This window comes from Balaenoptera borealis, assembly GCF_965194805.1.
Source record: "Balaenoptera borealis genome assembly, chromosome: 17".
NCBI lineage: Eukaryota > Metazoa > Chordata > Mammalia > Artiodactyla > Balaenopteridae > Balaenoptera > Balaenoptera borealis.
The window spans coordinates 39571227-39593709 of NC_138876.1; the positions used below are offsets into that span (position 1 = coordinate 39571227).

At 42.0% G+C, this 22483-nt stretch overlaps 2 long non-coding RNA genes across 15 annotated transcripts in view; one reads left to right on the forward strand and one right to left on the reverse strand.

The window, feature by feature from the left end:
- The window catches only part of LOC309615154, an 86616-nt gene that overhangs the window by 27956 nt on the left and 36177 nt on the right, over positions 1–22483 (forward strand). For 13 of the 14 annotated variants that reach the window (XR_014236545.1, XR_014236546.1, XR_014236547.1 and 10 more), the window contains one exon: positions 21290–21467. The exons of the other annotated variant lie outside the window; for it this stretch is intronic. This is a non-coding gene — a long non-coding RNA (uncharacterized lncRNA). The remainder of the gene's footprint in view (positions 1–21289; positions 21468–22483) is intronic. 14 annotated transcript variants of the gene reach the window in all.
- LOC309615190 lies at positions 639–21275 on the reverse strand. The gene is made up of 2 exons (XR_014236611.1): positions 2162–21275; positions 639–944 (listed from the first exon to the last, which is right to left on the reverse strand). It is a non-coding gene; the product is annotated as an uncharacterized lncRNA (long non-coding RNA).

The following is a 22483-nucleotide window of genomic DNA, read 5'->3' on the forward strand; positions in this document are numbered from 1 at the left end:
CAAGAGCATAAAGGATCTTGTAGCTGGTCCCCAGGCTAAAGGCAAACGTCTTCTTTCAAACTTTTTGGCCTGAGTACTCACTAGGGTCAGCAGAGAATATGCCCAGGGAGAGGGGAGACCTGGGGACACAGCAAGGATGCTTGGAATTCACCTGGCACCTCTCATCTCAGAAAGGGGAGAGGAAACCCAATTTACCATGAGCCAGAAAACCCAGTGTGGCCGCTCTTGTTTTAAGTTGAATCAGCCACTCCAAATATATTTAAAGTGTTTTTTTTAAATTATGAAATAGTTCAGATATACAAAAAGGCAGAGATATTATTATAATGACTAGTGGTTTACCAACTATCCATCTTAAGGAGTAAGATATTACCAGGATGGTTGAAGCCCCTGGGTACCCCGTGTTCAGATCACATGCAACTCTCTGCACTCTGGAGGCAGCCCCTGAACTGGCTTTGCTGTTTACCATCCCATCTCATGTCCTTATACTTTTATTACATCGTTAAGAATCCCTACACACCACGTTTTGTGGTTTCACTTATTTAAAAATTTATTTAAATGGGATTATTTGGTGTACATCCTTCTGAGATCTGCTTCTACTACTAAACCTTTTAAAAAAGATATCATGCTAATACATGAAGTTCTGGTTTACTTTATTTTATTGGTCTAGTGTATTCCATTGTATGACCGTATTACAATATATTTGTTCATGTTTCTGTTGATGGACAATTAAGTGATTATGTTTTTGTTTGTTTGCTATGCCAGCCATTGCTTTGTGCTGGGCAGAGGTGCAAGAGTGTCTCGGATGTCTGCTGAGGACTAGAATCTCTGAGTCATAGAGTTTGACCATCTTGAGTTCTGTAAGATACTGCCAGAGGGACTGCAAAAGTGATTGGTACCAATGGGCACTCCCACCAACAATGACGAGAGTTGGCATTTTTCACATTCTGTTGGGGAGTAAAAATAATGTCAAGATGAGAATTTGCACAGAGTTCAGTTCAAGGTTTGTTTTCTGCTTCTCTGAGTCATTTGTCTGTAAGTTTGAAAGGAATTATCGAAAGACTCCTGGGGGTTCATCTAAAGGCTACAGTGTCTGGAGAGGGCAGGGCGAGAGGATGTACAAGGAAGCATGGAATCATCTAATCCCAGAGAAGGAAGGGCTCTAGGAGTAAATCTAGTCTTACCTTCCAGCTTAAGCCACACAGAAATCTATATGGAAGAGTCCCCTACAAAACCTTTATTCATTCAGCACATGTTCTTTGAGCACCGACTAAATTACAGGCCCTGTGCTGGATTTTGGGAAACAGTGGTGAGCAAAACCCTCAAGACACTTATAGTTTAGTGACAGACTGTAGTGAAATACTCACAATAATACAGCTGTGAGTGGGCACAGCGCCACCAAGGCATGGAAACGGGGCTCTGACAGTATGTAGGGTAGGGTGGGGCTACCTTGCTTCCTGAAGGCATGGAAGAATATTCTAGACCCTGAGGTGAGAAGGAGCCTGGTGTGGTCAGCGCTGAATGAGAGGAGGTTGCCATGAGCTGAGGCTGGCAAGGCGTGTGGAGACCAGCCACACTCAGGGTTGTGGGCCTTGTTAAAGGTCTTGGCCTTTATCCAAAAATCAGTGGAAGCCACTGCAGTTTTTAAGCCAGAGAGTGACACAGTAAGATTTGCATTTTACAAAGGTCCCTCATCTACAGTATGGAGAATCAACTGGACTGGGCATGAATGGATGTGTGAAGACTAGTTGGGAAGCTATTATAAATGGTTCCCAGTGAGGAATTAGAGGCCTGGACTACATGGTGGCAGAGGTAAAATCAAGCTGAAAACCCACTGGGTGTTAATTCTATGTCCAGAGATGTACATGCATCATCTGATTTAACTCACAGTTGAGACCTATGAGATGAGTCCTACTATCATCCCCATCAGGTAACTGATGAAACTGAAGCTTGGAGAGGTTAAGAAACTCACTCAAGTTGTTAAGTTTTGGTTGAGGGTGGGAAAAAGAGGGGTGAAGGATGACCCAGCGAGCCCCCCAGACAGAATTTGAAAACTCCCAGGAAAAAAAAAAAACACAACAGGCTGAAAGGAAATAGGATGTAATCTATGAGCCTGGACCAGGAGGCTGGGCGATCTGATTTGAATCTCAAATCTGTCACTTACCTTCTTTGTCTGGATGACATTCTTTGTCTCTTCTAACTCTAAGGCTCTAGGATGATTCTATGACTTTGGAAAAGTCATTCGATCTCTCAGCATGTCTGTTTTCTCCTCAGTAAAACAAGGCTAATACCTCTCAGCTGAGATGATACATATGCACGTGTGTTGTAGACTTTAAAGAGATTTACAGATGTAAGTCATTACTAGAATGACGTCCAGATCCTCGGATAAGGGCAGTCCACTCATTCGGGGCAATTCTCCACGTCAGAATGGGTTTCTTCATCTTGATGTGTGTTGGTTCACAAACTGGCCTCTGTACACGTACAGCAAGGAGACAGGAAAGACAGAGCAGACCGCTCCAGATTGCTAGGCGGCACGTTTAATAAACAAGGGAACGTACTTAGAAGGTTTGTCTCAGGCGGCTGCCAGATGAATAGATCTCTGCACCTGCCCACCAGAATCTTAAAGTTTATATAGAGGGCTTACTGGGCTCAGTCATGTATCCCATCCAGATGGCCTCAGCAAACCTTACTCTTTCAAGGCCATGTCCTTGGAACAGCTTCCACTGTGGGAATGGTGGGCAGAATGTACATTCCAAGGACAGGGGAGGGGGTGAAGAGCCTCTGATTACCTGGGTGCAGCTTGTGGGTCAACCAGTGGTCACATCCTCTCCATGACCTCCTCCAACAATCTGAGATCAACTTTTCATATCTTCTTCCTTCCACTCTGATCTAGCTGCTGTTGCATGTTAAACCTGACCACACTGCCCCTCACTCATGACAGAGCTTCAAGCACTGGGGCAGCCACTCTGCCCCCGTTGGGCCATCTCTTAACGCAGGACACCAGTCGCTCCTTTAAGAGCACCTCAGCTGGATTCTGCCCTTCGGCCCCTCTGGAGATCCTCTGGTTTTGAAGTGCCTGAGCTAAAATGTGGCCCTCAAAGACGAACACAAGACCCCTGCTGCTGTCTGACAAGCCCTAAGTATGGTGGACTCAGCTCCTACTTAGTCCCCACTCTCCACTGCTTCCCTTGCAGCATGCAACAGTTCAGATCACACACTACCAGGCTGGCAGAGGGCTCCGATGTGCATCTGAGGAACAAATTCATTTTCACATGACCTCCTCCTGCTTTCCCCAAAGGATGCATGCTACCCATTTTTACAAGATTTAAAGAAAATACAATGTATAAAATACAGGGCTTTTTAAATACGGGACCAGATGGCTTCACAGGTGAATTCTACCAAACAATTAGAGAAGAGTTAACATCTATCTTTCTGAAAATATTCCAAAAAATTGCAGGAGACTGAGTACTTCCAAACTCATTCTATGAGGCCACCATCACCCTGATACCAAAACCAGACAAAGATATCACAAAAAAAGATTAATAGCACTGATGAACAAAGACGCAAAAATCCTCAACAAAATACTAGCAAACTGAATCCAACAATACATTAAAAGGATCATACACCATGATCAAGTGGGATTTATCCCAGGGATGCAAGGATTTTTCAATATCTGCAAATCAATCAATGTGATACACCACATTAACAAACTGAAGAATAAAAACCATATGATCATCTCAATAGATGCAGAAAAAGCTTCTGATAAAATCCAACGTCCATTTATGATAAAAACTCTCCAGAAAGCAGGCATAGAGGAAACATACCTCAACATAATAAAGGCCATATACAACAAACCCACAGCTAACATCATACTCAATGGTGAAGAGCTGAAAGCATTTCCTCTAAGATCAGGAAAAAAACAAGGACGTCCACTCTCACCAACTTTATTCAACATAGTTTTGGAAGTCCTAGCCACAGCAATCAGACAAGAAAAAGAACTAAAAGGGATCCAAATTGGAAGAAAACGAAGTAAAACTGTCACTGTTGGCAGATGACATGATACTATATATAGAAAATCCTAAAGATGTCAGTAAAGAACTACTAGAGCTCATCAATGAATTCAGTAAAGTTGCATGATACACAATTCATATACAGAAATCTGTTGCATTCCTATACACTAACAATGGAATATCAGAAAGAGAAATTAAGAAGGCAGTCTCATTTACCATCACATCAAAAAGGGTGAAATACCTGGGAATAAACCTACCTAAGGAGGCAAAAGGCCTGTACTCCGAAAACTGTAAGATGTTGATGAAAGAAATTGAAGATGACACAATCTTTCCACAAGATGGAAAGATATGCTGTGTTCTTGGATTGGAAGAATCAATATTGTTAAAAATACCATACTACCCAAGGCAATCTACAGATTCAGTGCAATCCCTATCAAAATAACCAGTGACATTTTTCACAGAACTATAACAAATAATTTTAAAGTTTGTATGGAAACACATAAGACCCTGTATAGCCAAAAAGAAAGAACAGAAAGAAGAACAGAGCTGGAGGAATCATGTTCCCTGACTTCAGACTATACTACAATGATAGAGTAATCAAAAGAGTATGATACGGGCACAAAAACAGACACATAGATCAATGGAACAGTATAGAGAGCCCAGAAATAAACCCATGCACTTATGGTCAATTAATCTACAACAAAGAAGGCAAGAATACACAATGGAGAAAAGACAGTCTCTTCAATAGGTGGTGCTGGGGAAACTGGACAGCTCCATGTAAAAGAATGAAATTAGAACATTATCTAACACCTTATACAAAAATAAACTCAAAATGGTTAAAGACCTAAATGTAAGTCTGGATACTCTTAAAATTCCTAAAGGAAAACATAGATAGAACTCTCATAGACAGAAATCACAGCAATATTTTTTTGCACAGCAAAGGAAACTATAAACAAGACAAAAAGACAACCCTCAGAATGGGAGAAAATATTCGCAAACGAATCAACAGACAAAGGATTAATCTCCAAAATATATAAACAGCTCATGCAGCTCAATATTAAAGAAACAAAAAACCCAATCCAAAAATGGGCAGAAGACCTAAATAGACATTTCTCCAAAGAAGACATACAGATGGCCAATAAGCATATGAAAAGCTGCTCAACATCACTAATTATTAGAGAAATGCAAATCAAAACTACAATGAGGTGTCACCTCACACCAGTTAGAATGGGCGTCATCAGAAAATCTACAAACAACAAATGCTGGAGAGGGTGTGGAGAAAAGGGAACCCTCTTGCACTTTTGGTGGGAATGTAAATTGATACAGCCACTATGGAGAACAGTATGGAAGTTCCTTAAAAAACTAAAAATAGAATTACCATATGATCCAGCAATCCCACTACTGGGCATATACCCAGAGAAAACCATAATTCAAAAAGACACATGCACCCCAATGTTCATTGCAGCACTATTTACAATAGCCAGGTCATGGAAGCAACCTAAACACCCATCGACAGACGAATGGATAAAGAAGATGTGGTACATATATACAATGGAATATTACTCAGCCATAAAAAGGAACGAAATTGGGTCATTTGTTGAGACGTGGATGGATCTAGAGACTGTCATACAGAGTGAAGTAAGTCAGAAAGAGAAAAACAAATATCGTATATTAACGCATGTATGTGGAACCTAGAAAAATGGTACAGATGAACCGGTTTGCAGGGCAGAAGTTGAGACACAGATGTAGAGAAGAAACGTATGGACACCAAGGGGGGAACACCGCGGTGGGGTGGGGATAAAAAAAAACAAAAAAACAAAACACCCCCAAACAAATCAGTTAAAAAATGGGCAGGTCTGCGAGCAGCAATGAAGACCCAGTGCAGCCAAAAAAAAAAAAAAAAAAAAATGGGCAGAAGGACTGAATGGACATTTTTCCAAAGAGGAAATGCAGATGGCCAACAGGCACATGAAAAGATGTTCAACATCACTAATCATCAGGGAAATGCAAATCGAAACCACAATGAGATATCACCTGACCCTATCAGAATGGGGGGTCAAAAAGAACACAAATAATAAATGTTGGCAAGGATGTGGAGAAAAGGGAACCCTCTTACACTGTTGGTGGGAATGTAAATTGGTGCAGCCACTGTGGAGAACAGTTTGGAGGTTTCTCAAAAAACTAAAAATAGAACTACCAGTTTTCTAGTCATAGACCCAGCAATTCCACTCTTGGGTGTATATCTGAAAAAAACAAAAACAGTAATTCAAAAAGATGCATGCACCCCAGTGTTCACAGCAGCACCGTTTACAATTGCCAAGGTATGGAAGCAACCTAAGTGTCCATCAACAGATGAATGGATAAAGAAGATGTGAGATATATATATGTGTATACACACACACACACACACACACACACACACACACACACACACACATATACAATGGAATCCATTTGCAGCAACATGGATGGGCTTGGAGGGCATTATGCTAAGTGAAATAAGTCAGACAGAGAAAGACAAATACTGTATGATATCACTTACATGTGGAACCTAAAAAATACAGCAAACTAGTGAATAAAACAAAAAAGAAGCAGACTCACAGATATAGAGAACAAACTAGTCGTTACCAGTGCAAGAAGAGGAATATGGGGTGGGGGAGTGAGAGGTACAAACTATTGGGTGTAATATAGGCTACAAGGATGTATTGTACAACATGGGGAATATAGCCAATATTTTGTAATAACTATAAATGGAGTGTAATCTTTTAAAATTGTAATTTTTTTAATTTTTAACAATTTTTAAAAAAGTCTACAAAGAGAAAAAAATGCAGAGCTTTTTAGATGATCCAAATAAGTCATAATGAAAGCATACAGGCAAACCTCATCCTTCCCCTCATTGCCAAAGTCATGTGGCTTAATTTCATTTTTCAAAATTTCTCATAATTTGTGAAAGAGGGTTTTATTTGAAATTTGAGAATAGAAAGGTAAATTTGGGGCAGGGCATAGGAATGAAGAATGATGGGAAAAGTTTCAGCTGACTTTTATGGATAGTGGAAAAAGTTCATTTAAAAAATGTGATGCTATTTTCCAATATCACCTCAAAAATGAGTTCCAATGTTTGGAACTTCAAACTTAATGCTGAGTCCTCAATAAAATGAATGTGTTGTCTAAGTCAAAAAATAAAAAGTGAGAGAACTCATTCCCTTGTTTCCATCAGAGAATTCCTTCTTTTCAACCTGAATTTGAGAAGGGAACATTTACTGCATCCAAGTAGGTGGAAATACTTCAGATTTCTTTTTTTTTTTTTTGGTCACTGATGCTTGCCACAAATCTACTAACTAGAAACCAAGATATTTGATTAAATTTTTGGCCAATGGAGTCCTTAGGTAGTTATAGAGGAGGTGTACATAAAACCAACTGTAGTAGGCAGTACTTCTCACTACAACATAAAACCCAGATACAAGTAATGAAAAATTCCCTTTTGCTTCATTTCCCAACATGCTGTCTTCACATTAGGAGATTTTGTGTGTGCTTTCTCTTCTCCGCTGGTAAGATTATGACATTTTCTCTTCCATTCATTCAAGATTTAATAACTCTAAGTACAGTCAGTATGCCATTTCTGAGGGCAAAGGCTCCGTTTCATATGCTTCTGGCTTACTGAATAGACTTCTTGGAGGAGATGCCAAAAATGTGTGATGCTAACTCAGCTGAAATAAAACAACTGTCTCAGAAAAGTGAGCATAAACCAGTCCTTCTGGCCTTTGCAATTTAAGTTATAGAGTCACTGCCTTTGAAATTGGGCTGGGGAAGGCTGTAGACCTTGACCCTTCAAGGTGCTTTTCCCTGGACAGTCCCAGAAAGGGGCTCATCAGGGAGAGGCTGGATTTCAGATGACCCCAAAGCCAGGTGACCCCCGTTTCACACAGAGCATATTCTCACCAATAAGTTGGGTATTGGGACTCAAGCTGCATTTACCCATAGAAACATCAGGACTAAATACCTAACTCATTAACTAATTAATCAATTCACTAAACGCTTGCTGAGAATATATCATGGTCATCCTTCCAAAGCCCATGATCCACAATGCATCTCATCTAGAACTGGAAGGGTTTTCAGAAGCTGTCCACACAGCTAATACTTGGCCAAGTCTCCCCAGGGGCCTAAGTGATATTTGAAGAAAGCTGCCGTGTTTCCCTTGTACCTTTGCTTTTTTAAGCTAAACATATAAAGGTAACCAACACGACAGTGGTTTTCAGACCCTTTTCTCAGTAGGGACGTCAGTCCTGAAATATGGAGGTTGGACTTTATCATAAATGCCCTGTACTAATGCAGAGAATGCCTGACCTTTAGTGCCCCTTCTCCTGGGACTCTGCTCTAGGAAGGCAGCCTAGAAACATGTGCTTCGGGATGTGACATCAGACTGTGGGATCACGTTCAGTTGGGCAACTCACACTTAGGGACACATTAAGAGCAAAATATCTGAGACGGCCCCCCAGTAGCTCTGATAATTACCCGTATCAAGGAGAATTCAAAATGTGATGATGGGAAAGGGAAGAAGGGAATAAACAGTTATTGGAAGTCTGCCATGTGCCAGGAAATCACGCTAAACACTTTAGGTACCTAACCTACTTTACTGTCACAGGGATCCTGGGAAGCAAGTATCATTTTAGTTCCTGTGGGTACCTGTTTTGAGAAGAGTCTGACTGCAAATAACAGACAAACTGACCGACAAAGACTTAAAAGATAGGGATCTATTTGAATTGCAATTTATTTTGCAAGCTTGGAGGTGGGCAGCCCGGTGCTTGGGAACCCTGTGAGGCGATTAGAGGAGGGTTTTTTCCTCTTTCTATTCAGCCATCCTTAGTGTCTAGGCTTCATCCTCATGTTTGTCACCTTACGGTTACGGGGTGGCTTGCTGTCCCTCCAGGCATTGTACTCAGGTTCTAGGGGAAAGAAGATAAAAGGCAAAGGGAGAAGTTCATGGCAGCCCAGGCTGTCCTTTAGAGACAACTTTCTATCAGCTGTACTCAGTGGTTTCTCCTTACAGCTCATGGCCAGTATCAGATGGGAGAGTGGAAATGAAAAATTTTATCTGGGCACTTTTCAGCTCCAAACAAAATCAGGGTTTTATTGGTTAAAAAAAAAGAACAAACAGGAAATGGATATGGGGTAAGCAGCAACAGTCTGCCGCTCTGTGTTACAAATGAGAAATCAGGCCAAGAGACATGAAATAACTGTTCACGTCCACACAGCTGGAAAATGGTTGAGCTGAGATTTGAAGGAGGCTCCTCCAGGTCTAAGCTCTCGCTCTTTCCATTGTGTCTCGTGGCCCTGGAACACAGTACAAATGGATGTCCCTTTCTAACATGGTCAGGAAGCAGGTCTTTTCTTGCTTCAGGTCATTTTACAGATAGGGAAATGGAGGCACAGGGAGGTTAGAAGATTTACATAACAGAGGGTTTGAACCCAGGCAGTCACTATAAAGAGGAAATGTAGTAGTAGCAGCATTAGTCTGAAAACTTAATGTCTCTAAGTACCAGAGAGAGAGAGAGGGCAAGAGAGAGAGAGAGAGAAAACAGGAGAAAAGGAAAGAAATGTGAATTAACATATTAACATGAGCAGGAATGAGAAAACAGACATGAAGAGGATTGATAGCAGCTCTGCCTGGGCCATGAGCTGCTTCTAGCCACCAGCCTATCAAGGGGGTGGGTGATGGGGGCAGTGATCTTGACACTCAACCTGGGACTTACAAGAAAGATTGATATAAGGATATCGACTGATATATTAAAAATATATGTGGTTAATTATTGAAACCCTGTGAGTGGTTTCAAGGTTCTTCAGATCGTGTGCATTAAGTTGAGTTTCCAAAGAAACTCATTTTTGGCTTTAACATTTTCAATGTATTGACCCTTACAGATTTAGTTTAGAGCAGAAATACCAAAAGCTGAGTGGAGCCCACTGATCAATTTGTCCTCCAAAGTGGTGCCCATGCAGAGACAGATGACCTAGTAACAACAGGTGTTTATTTGGTGAGAACTTAGTGATCAATGCTTCACATTTGTCATCTCATTTCATCTTTACCCATCTCTGGGGAAAGATTTCTTGTTTTTCTCACTTTTCAAGTGAGAACGCTGAGGTTCAGTGAAGTGACTTGCCCCAAACATACATGTGTGCCAGGGGCAGGGCTGGGGCTGTGATCTGGGCCCCCCTGAACCCACCCCCAGCGGCCTGTCTGTGGGGAAATCGGGCAGGGACCAGTAGACTTACTAGTAGATAAACCCCTAAATGCACTCGTGCCGCTGAATTTTTGAAGCTAAGTGAAGGATATTACATTCCTTTCTCCTCATTTATATTTTGTTAATTCAGCCCAACATTTTAGCCGGTCGAGATATTTTTAGACTAGCACACCAGTGCAATTCTGAGGATTAAGCTACTCTAATTCCATTGCACTTTCCTTCATCTGGCAGAGGGGGCATACCTTTACGTAAAATTAAAAGCCAATGAAAGTTAAAAAATCTTTTTTAAAAAAAAAATTGTCAATAAAGCTGCTTTCTTCCAGTTGTTCACAAATGAAACATGCTGTGCTGGTTTCTGAAAACCAAGACGCCTGGAGAGACATTTATGACTTCAAAACAAAATTTAGAGGTTGAGGGATTTAGCAGTTTGCAAGGAACACAGAGCTAAGCCTGTGAGAAAGGCTGTTCAAAATGTCCTGGCCTGAAGGGCCAGGGTCTTTTTCAAAAGTCCCCGAAGAGGCTCGTAGGCATCTGAAAGGGTGCAGATGGGGAGAGAGCATTTTGAAGACATCTTTCCACTGGGAACTGGCGCTGGCCAGATTGTGCGTTTTCCCACACAAACGTGCTCACCCTTCTGTGAGCCAGGCATTTCCTGTGCACCGCGGGTTTTGTTATCCTTCCTTCTTCTTTTTTTCCTTCTCAAGGAATTATCCCAGATTTGTAGCCAGCCGTCTCTGCCATATTTTCTCTCAGAGCTTAGTCACACACACTCCCGTATATGGGAATCCTTATCACATAGCTAACTCCCCAGCTAGGACATTTTATAGGAATTGTTTAGTGCATTGTGGGCTTTCTGAACTAAGTAATCCTCAGGATGGAATGGCAACAACAGGAGCAAGCATGGGTGTGTGTGTGTGTGTGTGTGTGTGTCTGTGTCTGTGTCTGTGTTTCAATAGCCTTTTTTGCTGCTAAAGCATATTTGACACATTTAAACTCAAGGTTTCATCCCCTGCAGTCGTTTTTGGATTGCAAAGTGAATTTTAAACTATTTAGAAAGGAATCTGCATTTATTGCCTAGGAGTAAAGTTGCAAGGCACGATGGGAGATTTTTTTCCCATAATAAAGGGTTTCAAATCCCCTCCACATTTGGACACTTTCTCTGCCTAGGCAGCAACAGCATACGGTTAGAGAGGATTACTCAGTCACAGGGTAGTCCAGCTTAAATAAACAGAAAAAAAATGAGCGTCACAGAGTGGTCTTTTAGCAGATTTTCTTGCCTTGTGAGGAGTGCAGAAAGGCAAACATGAAATGCTATGGCTCTCATACAGATATGCAATGAATTATGCTGTTCAGAGAATTTGCACATCTTTTTTCCCTTGGGCAACCTAATTCCTCTTACCAGAAACCTGAGATTCCAAAGGACAAGTCATTTGCTTGATGATACACAGCTAATAACACTCCCCATTCAAAAACTCCAATTGTTTTTGTTGTTCAAGTCCAAACCCCTTAGCACAGAATTTAAGGTTTAACAAACATTTAATAAGCATCTATACAGTCAGGTACCTGTGGTTATGCACCATGAGGGGCAAAGGTGAATAAGACTAGCTCTTGGAGAGCTGTAATGTAAGGGAAGGAATCTGTCATCAAACAAATAATTAATTGCAGCAATATAAGTGTCTTAGCCAGCTCGGGTTGCTATAACAAAGTACCGTAGACTGGGTGGCTTTATTGGTCACGGTTCTGGAGGCAGGGAAGTCCAAGATCAAGGTGCCAGCAGATTCAGGTCCTGGTGAAAGCCTGCTTGTTGGCTTGTAGACAGACAGACACACTTCTAGCTATGTGCTCACATGGCCTATGCCCTGTGCATGCGTGTGAAGAGAGATTGAGATCTCTCTCTTTCTCCTCTTAAAAGGGCACTAATCTCATCTTGAGGGTCCTACTTTCATGACTATCACCTCTTGTAGGACCTACCTCTAAATACCATCACTTTGGTGGTTAGGGCTTCATCAGATGAATTTTGCAGGCCACAAACATTCAGCCAATCACAATAAGCAAGTGAATGAGGAAGGATGATCTGGGATAGAGATTTGAAAACCCATCCTTCCCAATGGTCCCTCACTTGTTCCTGGGTCAATGAATAGCTTCCTTCCCGTTGATGCATCAGGGAAACAAAAGGTAGAACATCTTACATCACTTAGATAGGAGGACATGTGCACGCTTGTCTGTTAGACTTTCAACCACAAGGTTAAAAGAGGGGCAGAGCTGTGAGTGAGGCTGGGGAGAAGGGGGTGAGGAGGGGCTGGCAGGGAAGACCAACACAAGGCCATTGACAATGACCCTGGAAGGTACTTCCCAAATTTCCTTCAGGGAAGACGGTCTGTTTGTACATTTTAATCAACATTTTGGACACAGAATATATGCTTTTTTCTGAGATGTCCGAAATCTTGAGACCCTCTCCAAAGCCAGATCCCCAGGGCCAGGGGGATAGTTAATATATAAGTGAGATTGACCTCCCAGAGTGGTAAGAACTCTCTTCTATAGTCAGTGCCAGGTTCTGTAAGTCAGGGTTGCCTTCCTGCCTGTGTGCTGTTGGCCCGGGGAGGAGAGTATTTGCTTTGCTCCAGGAGTAACTGACCCCAGGCCCGTCCACATGTGCAGAGTCCTGAAGTGGGCAAGTGTCTGTGCTCGAGGTAAAGCAGACGGACCCAACAGTTTGGCGGCCAGTCCCTCGGTCTGGAGCCCGGCCCCGCTAACGCCCTCAGGGTGCAGTGACGCCAACCTTTGGTGTGAGGACCCTTTGCCCCTTGTGCTCCATAGGCTTGGAGAGTTTCAAAAACAGTTTGAAATAGTTGGATCACCGCATACAATTTTTCTTGGAAGTAAAATGCTGAGAAATTGTACTGTTTGATCAAGTCAGAAGGACACAAGTTAGCTGTTTTCCTTGAAAGGCCCAGCGCTGTGTCCTCCATTCCTCCTCTCTCCCCTTCTTCTCTCCCTTCCTTTCACTTTGATGGAACACCTGCCATGTGCTGGCACGGCCCTAAGCACAGAAGTACACACTGAGGCATGGCATGACACCGCTCCTCTTCGTTCTAGAACTATTTATCGTATGTGCCAGGCACTATGCTATGTTATGCATTAAACAGGAAACACAGATTCTGCATCATCAGTATATAGTCTAGTAGGACTGGTGTTGAATAAGCACTGAGGAGCATTGCAAGGGAAAAGAATAGGGTTCCGTGAAGGTGTATAACAGGGGGACTGAATTGCATTTAGGGGATCAAGCAGTTCATGTTCTAGAGCAGGAGCATGCAGAAAGTGTTTAAAACATGCTTTTAAGTAAGTAGGCTCTGTTTTTTAGTTTACATTCCATCTTCCTAAAGTTGGCAATCAGATTAATACTAAAAAATCTATTTAATCAAGTTATTTTGATTACATGAGCCAAGCAACCAGTCTGATAAATGAATTAGTTGCCCAAGAGTTAGGCAGACTTAGTCTTGGAATGATTGGCCTTTTGAAATAGGTCTACTCAAGACGGATTATTTAAACTTCCTAAGCTCATGTAGCAGTGGTAGTTGGCAGAATTCTAAGGGGGGTCCCCAATCCCCACTCTCCCCTCCCCCAGTATCTACCTTCTCCTAGTTATTCAGTCAAACACTAAGCTAGGTACTGTTGCAAAGGGATTTTGCAGATGTAATTAAGGTGTCAAATCAGTTGACTTTAAGATCAGGAGATTATCCTGGGGCCAGGGCTGATCTAATCAGATGAACCCTTAAAAGGACCTGGGCTCTTCCTGGTGAAAAAGACTCGAAGAGTGAGACAGATTCAACACTGGTTGGCTTAAAGATGGAGGGGACCGTGTGGCAAAGGATGTGAGTGGCCTTTAGGAGCTGAGAGCAGCCACCAAAGAAATGGGGACCTCAGGTGTACACCACAAGGAACTGAATACTCTACAACCACGTGACTTTGGAAGATGACCTTGAGCTACCAAGGAGAACAAAACCTCGTGGACACCTTTTAACCTTGTGAAATCCTGAGCAGAGAAGCCAGTCGTGCCGAGCACAGCCTTCTGACTTATAGCACTGTGAACTCACAGATGAGGGCTGTTTTAAGCCGTTAAGTCTGTGATAACTTGCTGCATGGCAAGAAATAGAAAACCAGTGCAGCAGCTATGTTTCCCTCTTCAGCATCTTTTCCTTCAACTCCTAATAATATACTCAAATCTTCCTGACAACACAGACTGGGCAAACGACGAGGCAGACCATCATATTTCCTGCCTCTGGGCATGGTGACTGACTCAGGTGTCGGGCGGTGACCCAGGCTGTGCAGTCAGTGTCTTGACCTGACTTACCTGAAGAAGAGAGCTAATTTTCCTTTCTGGTCCTACGCTGCAGAAATGTGAGCCCAGAGCTGTCCATAGCCATGTTCCTCACGATATGGTGAAACTGGTCTAGCCCCTGACACCCAAAGGGCATGGAGAGTCCTGACGGAGTTTGAGTCCCTGAATCCATTGTCCTTTGTCACCTGACCCACGTTCTTTCAGCGATTTGGTTACATGAGCCAAGGCTCCCCCTTTCCAGATAAGCTAAATCACGTTCAGCTTTTGTCATTGGCAGCCAGAGTCCTGAACAACACAGCTAGGAGTCAAGAACAGTTAACTGGAAGATACCATTTCTGCTTGTTAGACAATATCAAAGCATAGAAATACCTCTTTGCACATAACCTGGGTTTTGTTTTGTTTTTAATCAGTGCTGAAGGTCATCACATGATAGCAAAAATACTAAACGCTAGCTCAATCTTTGTATTATTAGCTACCTTAGATGTCATCTGGTTCAGGTCCCTCATTTTCTACATGCAGAAGCTCAGGCCCAGAGAGGAGCAGCTAATTAGGAAGTGAGTGGGTCATTCCAGAATCACTGCATAAAAATGACCCAGGTTTAATGAAAAATGATGCTGCTTGCATCTAGTTTTTCTCTCCTGCTTTCCATGGTTACTTGGCTAGTTCTGCCACCATTCCAGACTGTTTTCCTCAAGTTTTAAAAAATTGTGTCTAGTGAATGCTGTGACTCTCCAGATCCTTGTGGTTTAATTTCAAATGAAACCTTCCAATCTCTGAAACTCTGATGATATCTCAGTTGATCAGGATGATTTTTACTTGATTCTACTAAGAAAGGTGTAAAACTGCATCTTCCGGTACAGGCTGTTAGAAGCTTAGCTCCAGCACAGCTTATCTTTGTGAAGATTGTATGGAGATAAATTCATAAATGATTATCTCCCTTGAGTACAAATATAAGTTGTTTCCATAGATACCTGTTCACAAAACTAATGAAACAAGTGTTTTCCAAAACCTGCTTGAATGACACCTCTGACATATGAACTTATTAACTTATTTCACTTGACTGCTAGAGCTGGCAGGGGTCTAAGAGATCATTAGACCCAGCCTCTCATTGTTCAGACAAAGACAATGGGCTCCAGAGAGGAGGAGGGTCTTGCTCAAGATCAGATTCTGTTTTTAAAACATCAATAAGCAGTCTGCAATGCCTTTAAAAGAGATGAACGGATAGAATTTTTTTTCTTTAAAACTTGCAATTTCTGCATATACACCAAAAAAGGAGCAAAAAATATAAAGATCACCCACCATTTGGATTTTACAGCAACTTGGGAAAGATTTGTTTCCAAAATTAAGAAAAATCTTAACAATAAGATATAATAAAATGACCTATTTGTTATAAATCTAAACATTGGGAGAGAAGGATTGCTTTTCATTATGAAAATTGATACCAATTTATTTTTAAATATTTAGAAAATTTTAAACTGTAGAAAGAAATAAGCAGGAAAAATGATCATAATTTTCATTACTCAACAAAACCACACTTCAACATTTCCAGTGTTTTTTCTTTCAATCTTTTTTTTATATGTATAGGAAATTTAGGAGGATGACAGTCACAAATATTTTCCCATGTTATTACATCTTCTTTATAAATATCTACTAAGTGCATGTGAAATGTTTTTCTTTTGCAACTTGCTGTTCTATTATGGAAATGCTGGGTTTTAAAATAATCTTACAATGAGCAACTTCATGTATAAATATCCTTTTCCATATTTAGGATGATTTTCTTATTCCTCATAAATGGAATTTCTGGGTCTGTCTTATAGTAGGTGCTTAGCTCAATAGATATTCATGAACAGAATGAAATAAGTATATTAATCAAAATAGGTGAGGTGTGCCATGGTAAAAGCAGCTCTAGTATCTCAATGACCTAACAAAATAAGAATTTACTTCCTAGACATACAAAATCATCTTTGGGTTCAGGTTACCCTCTGAAGCTGCCGTCTTCCTTCTGTGGATTCAGCAATCCAGGCTGTTCAGTCTTTTGGCTCCAACTTCCCAACGGGGGCCTCTTCTGTGATCACATCTTCAGAGGAAGGTTCCTAAGTGCTTCAGTCCAGAAGTAACACACATCACCTCTGCCCATAACCCAATGGGCAGAACTAGTTACACAGCTAGTTCTGACTCCAAGGAGGTGAGGCAGCGTGAGGAGGTGTGATCTTCCTATACCTAAGAAGGAGGTGATTGCTTTCCTATGACGTCACCATCGATTCCCATGAGAAAGTCCTTTCACTATACTTAATTACTATACTCATTGGGTATTACTCCATTTAGAAAGTATTTGCTCTAGTGATGGACAAAAAAAAATTTAATTTTCATTCCTTTGATTACCTCAAGGTTGACTTTTTCTTGTATTAATTAGTTCATTCATTAAATCAATCATTCAACAAATATTTACTTAATAGGTGACTCAGCACTGACCCAGGCACTGGGGCTGCAATGGTGAACACACAGACATGGTCCCTTCCTCACGGTCCTTGTAATCAATGACTAGTGAGAGTTCCTCTTTTATGAATTGTCTGTATAATACCCTTGACTGTTTATATTGAGTTCTTTGTGTTTTTCTCATTGAATTGCTTGACTTCTTTATACAGCAGAGAGAGCAACTCTTTGTTGTATTTACTGCAAATGTTTTCTTCAGTTTGCCTTTCAATCTTAATTTTGGTGGTGTTTTCCCTTTTTTACAGAATTTTGAAATTACCTATTTAAATCTATTGGATCCTTTCCCTTATGATTTCTTCTCTTGCTTTTAGGCTTAGAAAATAAATGGTTAAAACTACTTATATCCAGAAAAATGGTTATTTCTGAGTTTTCTTATAATTTTTCTCTTGCTGGAAACCACCTTGTGAGAAAACACACACATATGACACATATAATTATATTTATAATTATAGTATAATAATTATGTTATTCTTTTTATCATTTCAACTGAATAGAATTATATATATTAATTATATTATATATCAAATATATGTATACCTGTTTTCTCACAAGAGAAAAATTATAAGAAAATTCAGAAATATATATATTATATATACTCAAAAAGACATATTACATATAATTATACATTTTATGTGTGTGTTATATATGATTGCATTATGTAATATATGTATGTGTGTGTTTTCTCATCAGGTGGTTAATATATATAATTATATATATTAATTATATGCTATGTAATTTATAAACATATACATATAAAATTCAGTGCAGAATCCAAGATGCCACGTGCAGATTATGAGCATAAAATTCCCTTCAGTAGATCCCATGCCCTCTCACCTCTCCTGTTTAGTATAACCTTTTCTCCTCTTGGGGTTCCTACTCTCTCTCACCTCCAGCTTCCCCACTATATTTCTATAGTGTTTTCCTCTCAGCAACCTGTCCCCTTTGAGGTATTAACTCACAAAAAATGAAGACCTTACTTCTGTTGGGGGGGGGATTGTGTTTTAATTGGGGCTTCCAGCCCTTTAACTGACAATGATTAATTTTCAAAAGAGAAATTTCAGGCAGTGTGACAGTCACTCGGGGGGAGATTTTGAGCCAGGAACTCCTGACTTGTCTCTTCAAACCACACCACAAGATCTGCCTTAAGTGGCACCTACCAAAATCTCATGTTCTTCTCCCACGCTGACATGAAATCCAGAGTCAGCTGTCATTTGCTCACCCTGTATAAGGTTAGCTCCCCTCAGATGGCTGCTTTTCACATTATTTATCTTTTCCCCAAAGACTAGCTTCCTCTCCTGGCTACCATACTTCTATTATTAGCTCTAACACTGAGGCCCAGAATCTCAGTCACTTCCAGCCCCATGGTTCATTCACTGTCCCCCAACACCATTCAGACATCCCTGTGTGTTTCCATACTCTGGAAACATCTTTCACTGGGACGCTGGTCCACTTATCCAGCGCCTTGCAGGCACGGTCAGTAGTAACCCTTGCTCTTCTGAATCCACAGAGGACCTGTGTCTGTGCCAGGGGTCTCCAAAGTGGGGTGTCTATGGTGATCCTTTGGGGTGCAAGAAAGTAGTGGAATTTTTGCTTATAAAATTTCAACTTTTAAAACACCCATTTTTTGTGTGTTTTTACATGGACATAGTATATTCATTTAGAAGTATATGACCAATTTTGGGGACTTTTCTGGTGGCTCAGTGGTTAAGAATCCGCCTGCCAATGCAGGAGACATAGGTTCAAGCCCTAGTCTGGGACGATCCCACATGCCACAGAGCAACTAAGCCCGTGTGCCACAACTACTGAGCCTGCACTCTAGAGCCCACGAGCCACAACTACTGAGCCCACGTGCCACAACTGCTGAAACCCATGTGCCTAGAGCCTGTGCTCTGCAACAAGGGAAGCCACAGCAATAAGCCCGGGCACCACAACAAAGAGTAGTCCCCGCTCGCCACAACTAGAGAAAAGCCCATGTGTAGCAACAAAGACCCAATGCATCCAAAAATTTAAAGTAAATTAATTAATTAATTTAAAAAAGAATAAACAGTCCTTAGTCTGAGAAACAGCTGGAGACAGTGTATGAAGGTAAGCTGAAACATTCTGCGCGAGGGGATGCATTGATGCTTGCTTTGTTTCAATGAACTGGTCACATTATTGAGTCAGAGAGAAATCCTCCCTTCCCATGTTTAAAAGTTGGAAGCTTATCTCTATCTGCTTCTCCAAAAACTGCTTTAAACACATCAGTTTTAGACATGTCGTATGCACATGTTTGGTCCCAGAGATATGGAAAAGTACTAGAAAAAAATTCACGGGATAATTTGAACCTCCAAAGAAAATATTCGACTTCACTGGGCACATATGCTCAGTCTCTGTCACCTCTCCCATCTCTTTCCTGTTGGTGACTCCTTCCCCTCATCTGTACTGCTGTCTGTCTCCCCACCTTTGGATTCTGCCCTCCACGGCATTTTGCTGTTTTTACTCTGGATCTGTAGCTCACTGCCAGGGGCTGGTGAACAAAGACTGTCCTCCACCTCCTCTGCTCAACTTGTCTGTGTTGCTTCAATCCTAGAACCCACTTAAACCCACTCAGGCCCTTCCTTAGCTGCCATCACCCACGGCTCTAGTGGGTGGATGCTGTGAAGAAAATACTTCTTGAAAAGAAAGGAGCCCAGCAGCTGCCCTCGATTCTTGGTTTCCCAAGAAGAGCTCCAATATCAAGAGTCCTGGTGTAGATGCTGAGCCAAACTCCCTTTGGGACCCATTGGAAGATGTGTTTCAGACCCATGGAGAACAAGAAGCAGGATGGATACACTGTCTCTGGTTTATCCATCACCATTGCCAGAGCTCAGGAACGATGCTTGCCAAAGAGCACAGCATCCCATTAAAGGCTCATAATAAAATTCTAAAATTTACAAAAATAATAATGACTGAATTGGGTTTAAGTAACACTATCCTGTTGCAGTTGCTTCCTTCAGCTTCTGTTATATATCAGAAGAAAAAGAAATCACAACAGAAAAGGACACACAAAATGTCCCTCCCCAAGTCTCTGTAGGGGAATAGTACATGTGAAGGCTGCCAATGGAAACCTTAACTCCTTAAAGGATAAGTATGAAATAATCCCCCCTAAGTGTGGATCTTAGATTTATTTGTTTTATAAAGACAGGTTGTCCTGCTGAGGCCATAGGCAAATATGCACCATAGAAACTATCTTTCCTCTTGGCCACACCCGTGGCAGGCACCGTTAGTGGATCACCTACTCTTTCTTGCTAATCCTCAGTAGAATACTTTAGGAGAAACTAATGAACGTTGCCAAGGGAGGTGAAAGCTCTTTTCCTTTCTGACCTAGAGGAAGCACACACCCCTAAAGGAGTGGACTATTATCCAGAGAAGATGTAGCCCTTCATACAGAATCTGGAAACTTAGCAGATTCAGCCTACCGTGGGAGGGAACTCCTGTCTCTCTCTCCCTGTGGGTCTGTCTTGAGAAGTCTAGCTGTGCTGGAGTGCACCAAGTGCAAAGGGAGAGAAAGATGTGGGGATATGCCAGAAGCTAGGCAGGGAGACCCTGGAGAGGAACACAAGCTGGAGATGAGTAAGTTACACTTCGTTAGCCAGATTCCTTAGTTACAGCTAGCTTTCTGGGTCTGTTTTCTCTTTTGCTATCCTTGAGCCATAAGCAAAATTCATTCATCCATCCATCCATCCATCCCATCCATTCATTCATTCATTTAACAGATATTTATTGAGCATCAATCTTGTAGCAGTCTCTGAACTATGATCTAGAATATGGGGATGAGTGACATAGAGACAGTTCAGGGAATGCAGACCAATAACAGCCATTTATGCTCATTTACACTCAAATGGCCTTTTATGTTGTTTGGGGGAAATGCTGATGTTATGGGATCACACAGTAGGGGAGCCCAGGCTGTCTGAAGTCTAAGTGCTCTGGTTAAGGGGTGTCTATTCTCCAACATGGTCTGATTGGATGGACTGGATACAGAGAGTAGCATTATGGGCAGGGCTTGGACAGGAAATTAAAGAGGACCTCTTCCCTGGGAGTCGTGGCCATGAGAGTCAGGCACCTTAACCACATAAAGGCTCTTTTTCCACTGCCAGTCTTGGAGGATTGGGTGTGATACTAGTAGAGGTTTGATTTTTACAGGGTGGGAGCTAAATCTGGGATCTGCCATTGTGTTTTTCTATTCTCTCCCAAAGGTGATTCTTAGAAACCTCCACTCTGAAGGCCTCTTGTCCTTCAATCAAGCATCCAGCACATCCTCACAACTCCCTCGGTTCACCCTGAGGCCACTTTTCTCACCGTTGACACCACTACCATTATTCCTGACACATGAGGCAGGGTGATCCAAGACCAGAAGGTCATCATGATCAAGAGGTGAGCAGATAGTACTTAAAGGCAGAGAGGGTTGGGATTGGAGAGGAATTCCCTAACAGCTATTATAAATGGAGATACAGCAGGTTTGAACAAACGACCTGGAACAGGAAGAGGGGAAGAGAGGGGAGTCAGGCAGAGATAATGCCAAGAGGGGATGCCTGGGCTGTGCAGGGACATAAAAGGGGCTCAGAGAGGGCTTAGGGAGCAGATCAGAAAGGAAGATAGTGGAGGAAGGTAAAGACTCCAGTCTTTGGCATTCAGGTGTGTGGCTGGGGATTGTGAGAGACTGGATCAGGGAACTTGAAGGCTGGGATGTCCGCTGTGTTCTTGGAATGACTTCCTGAGGGCTTCGCATGTAACCAAATATTAGCACTCATTTACTAAATAAAAACTCTTCTGTCCTGGGCTAGCAGGGAGTGGAGTGTCATGCCCCCCACCCTCATCACAAAGACAGGTCAGTCCCCGTCCCTAAGACTGTCACGACCTAGACCAAAAAGTGCCCCGAGAGCCTGGCAAGATCATCCTGGTGCACAGACTCAGTGTCCAGGGGTCCTGAGTGGCCATAGGACAGCCAGGGCTCCTGCCTCCCATAAATCCAAGCCAAGAACAGTAAAACACAGAGAAGGGAGGTACGTAGGAGCAGGGAGGAGAAAAGTCCCAGAAATGCAGATTAGATTGTAAATAATAATAAAGCAATAACCTGGCTGAACTGCGTTCAATTCAGTTCAATTCACCAATACATCCTGAGTACCCGTGTGTGCCCGTTCTGAGCTAGTATGCTGGAGAGGAGGGCTACAAGAAAAAATGAGCAGTTTGGTGGAGGTCAGGCATGCTAAAGAGAAGGTATCTTTTCAGGCACCAAAGCTCTGCCGTGCAGATGGCTGCCTTTGCATTGGAGGTCCCCTGACAATTCACAGGAGATTTCTCTCAAAGACCTTCCAAAGCAGTCCCTCTAAGACCCTAGTCCGTGCCCCCAGGCAGCCAGGAGTCTGTTCCATTTGATACAGACCAAGCAG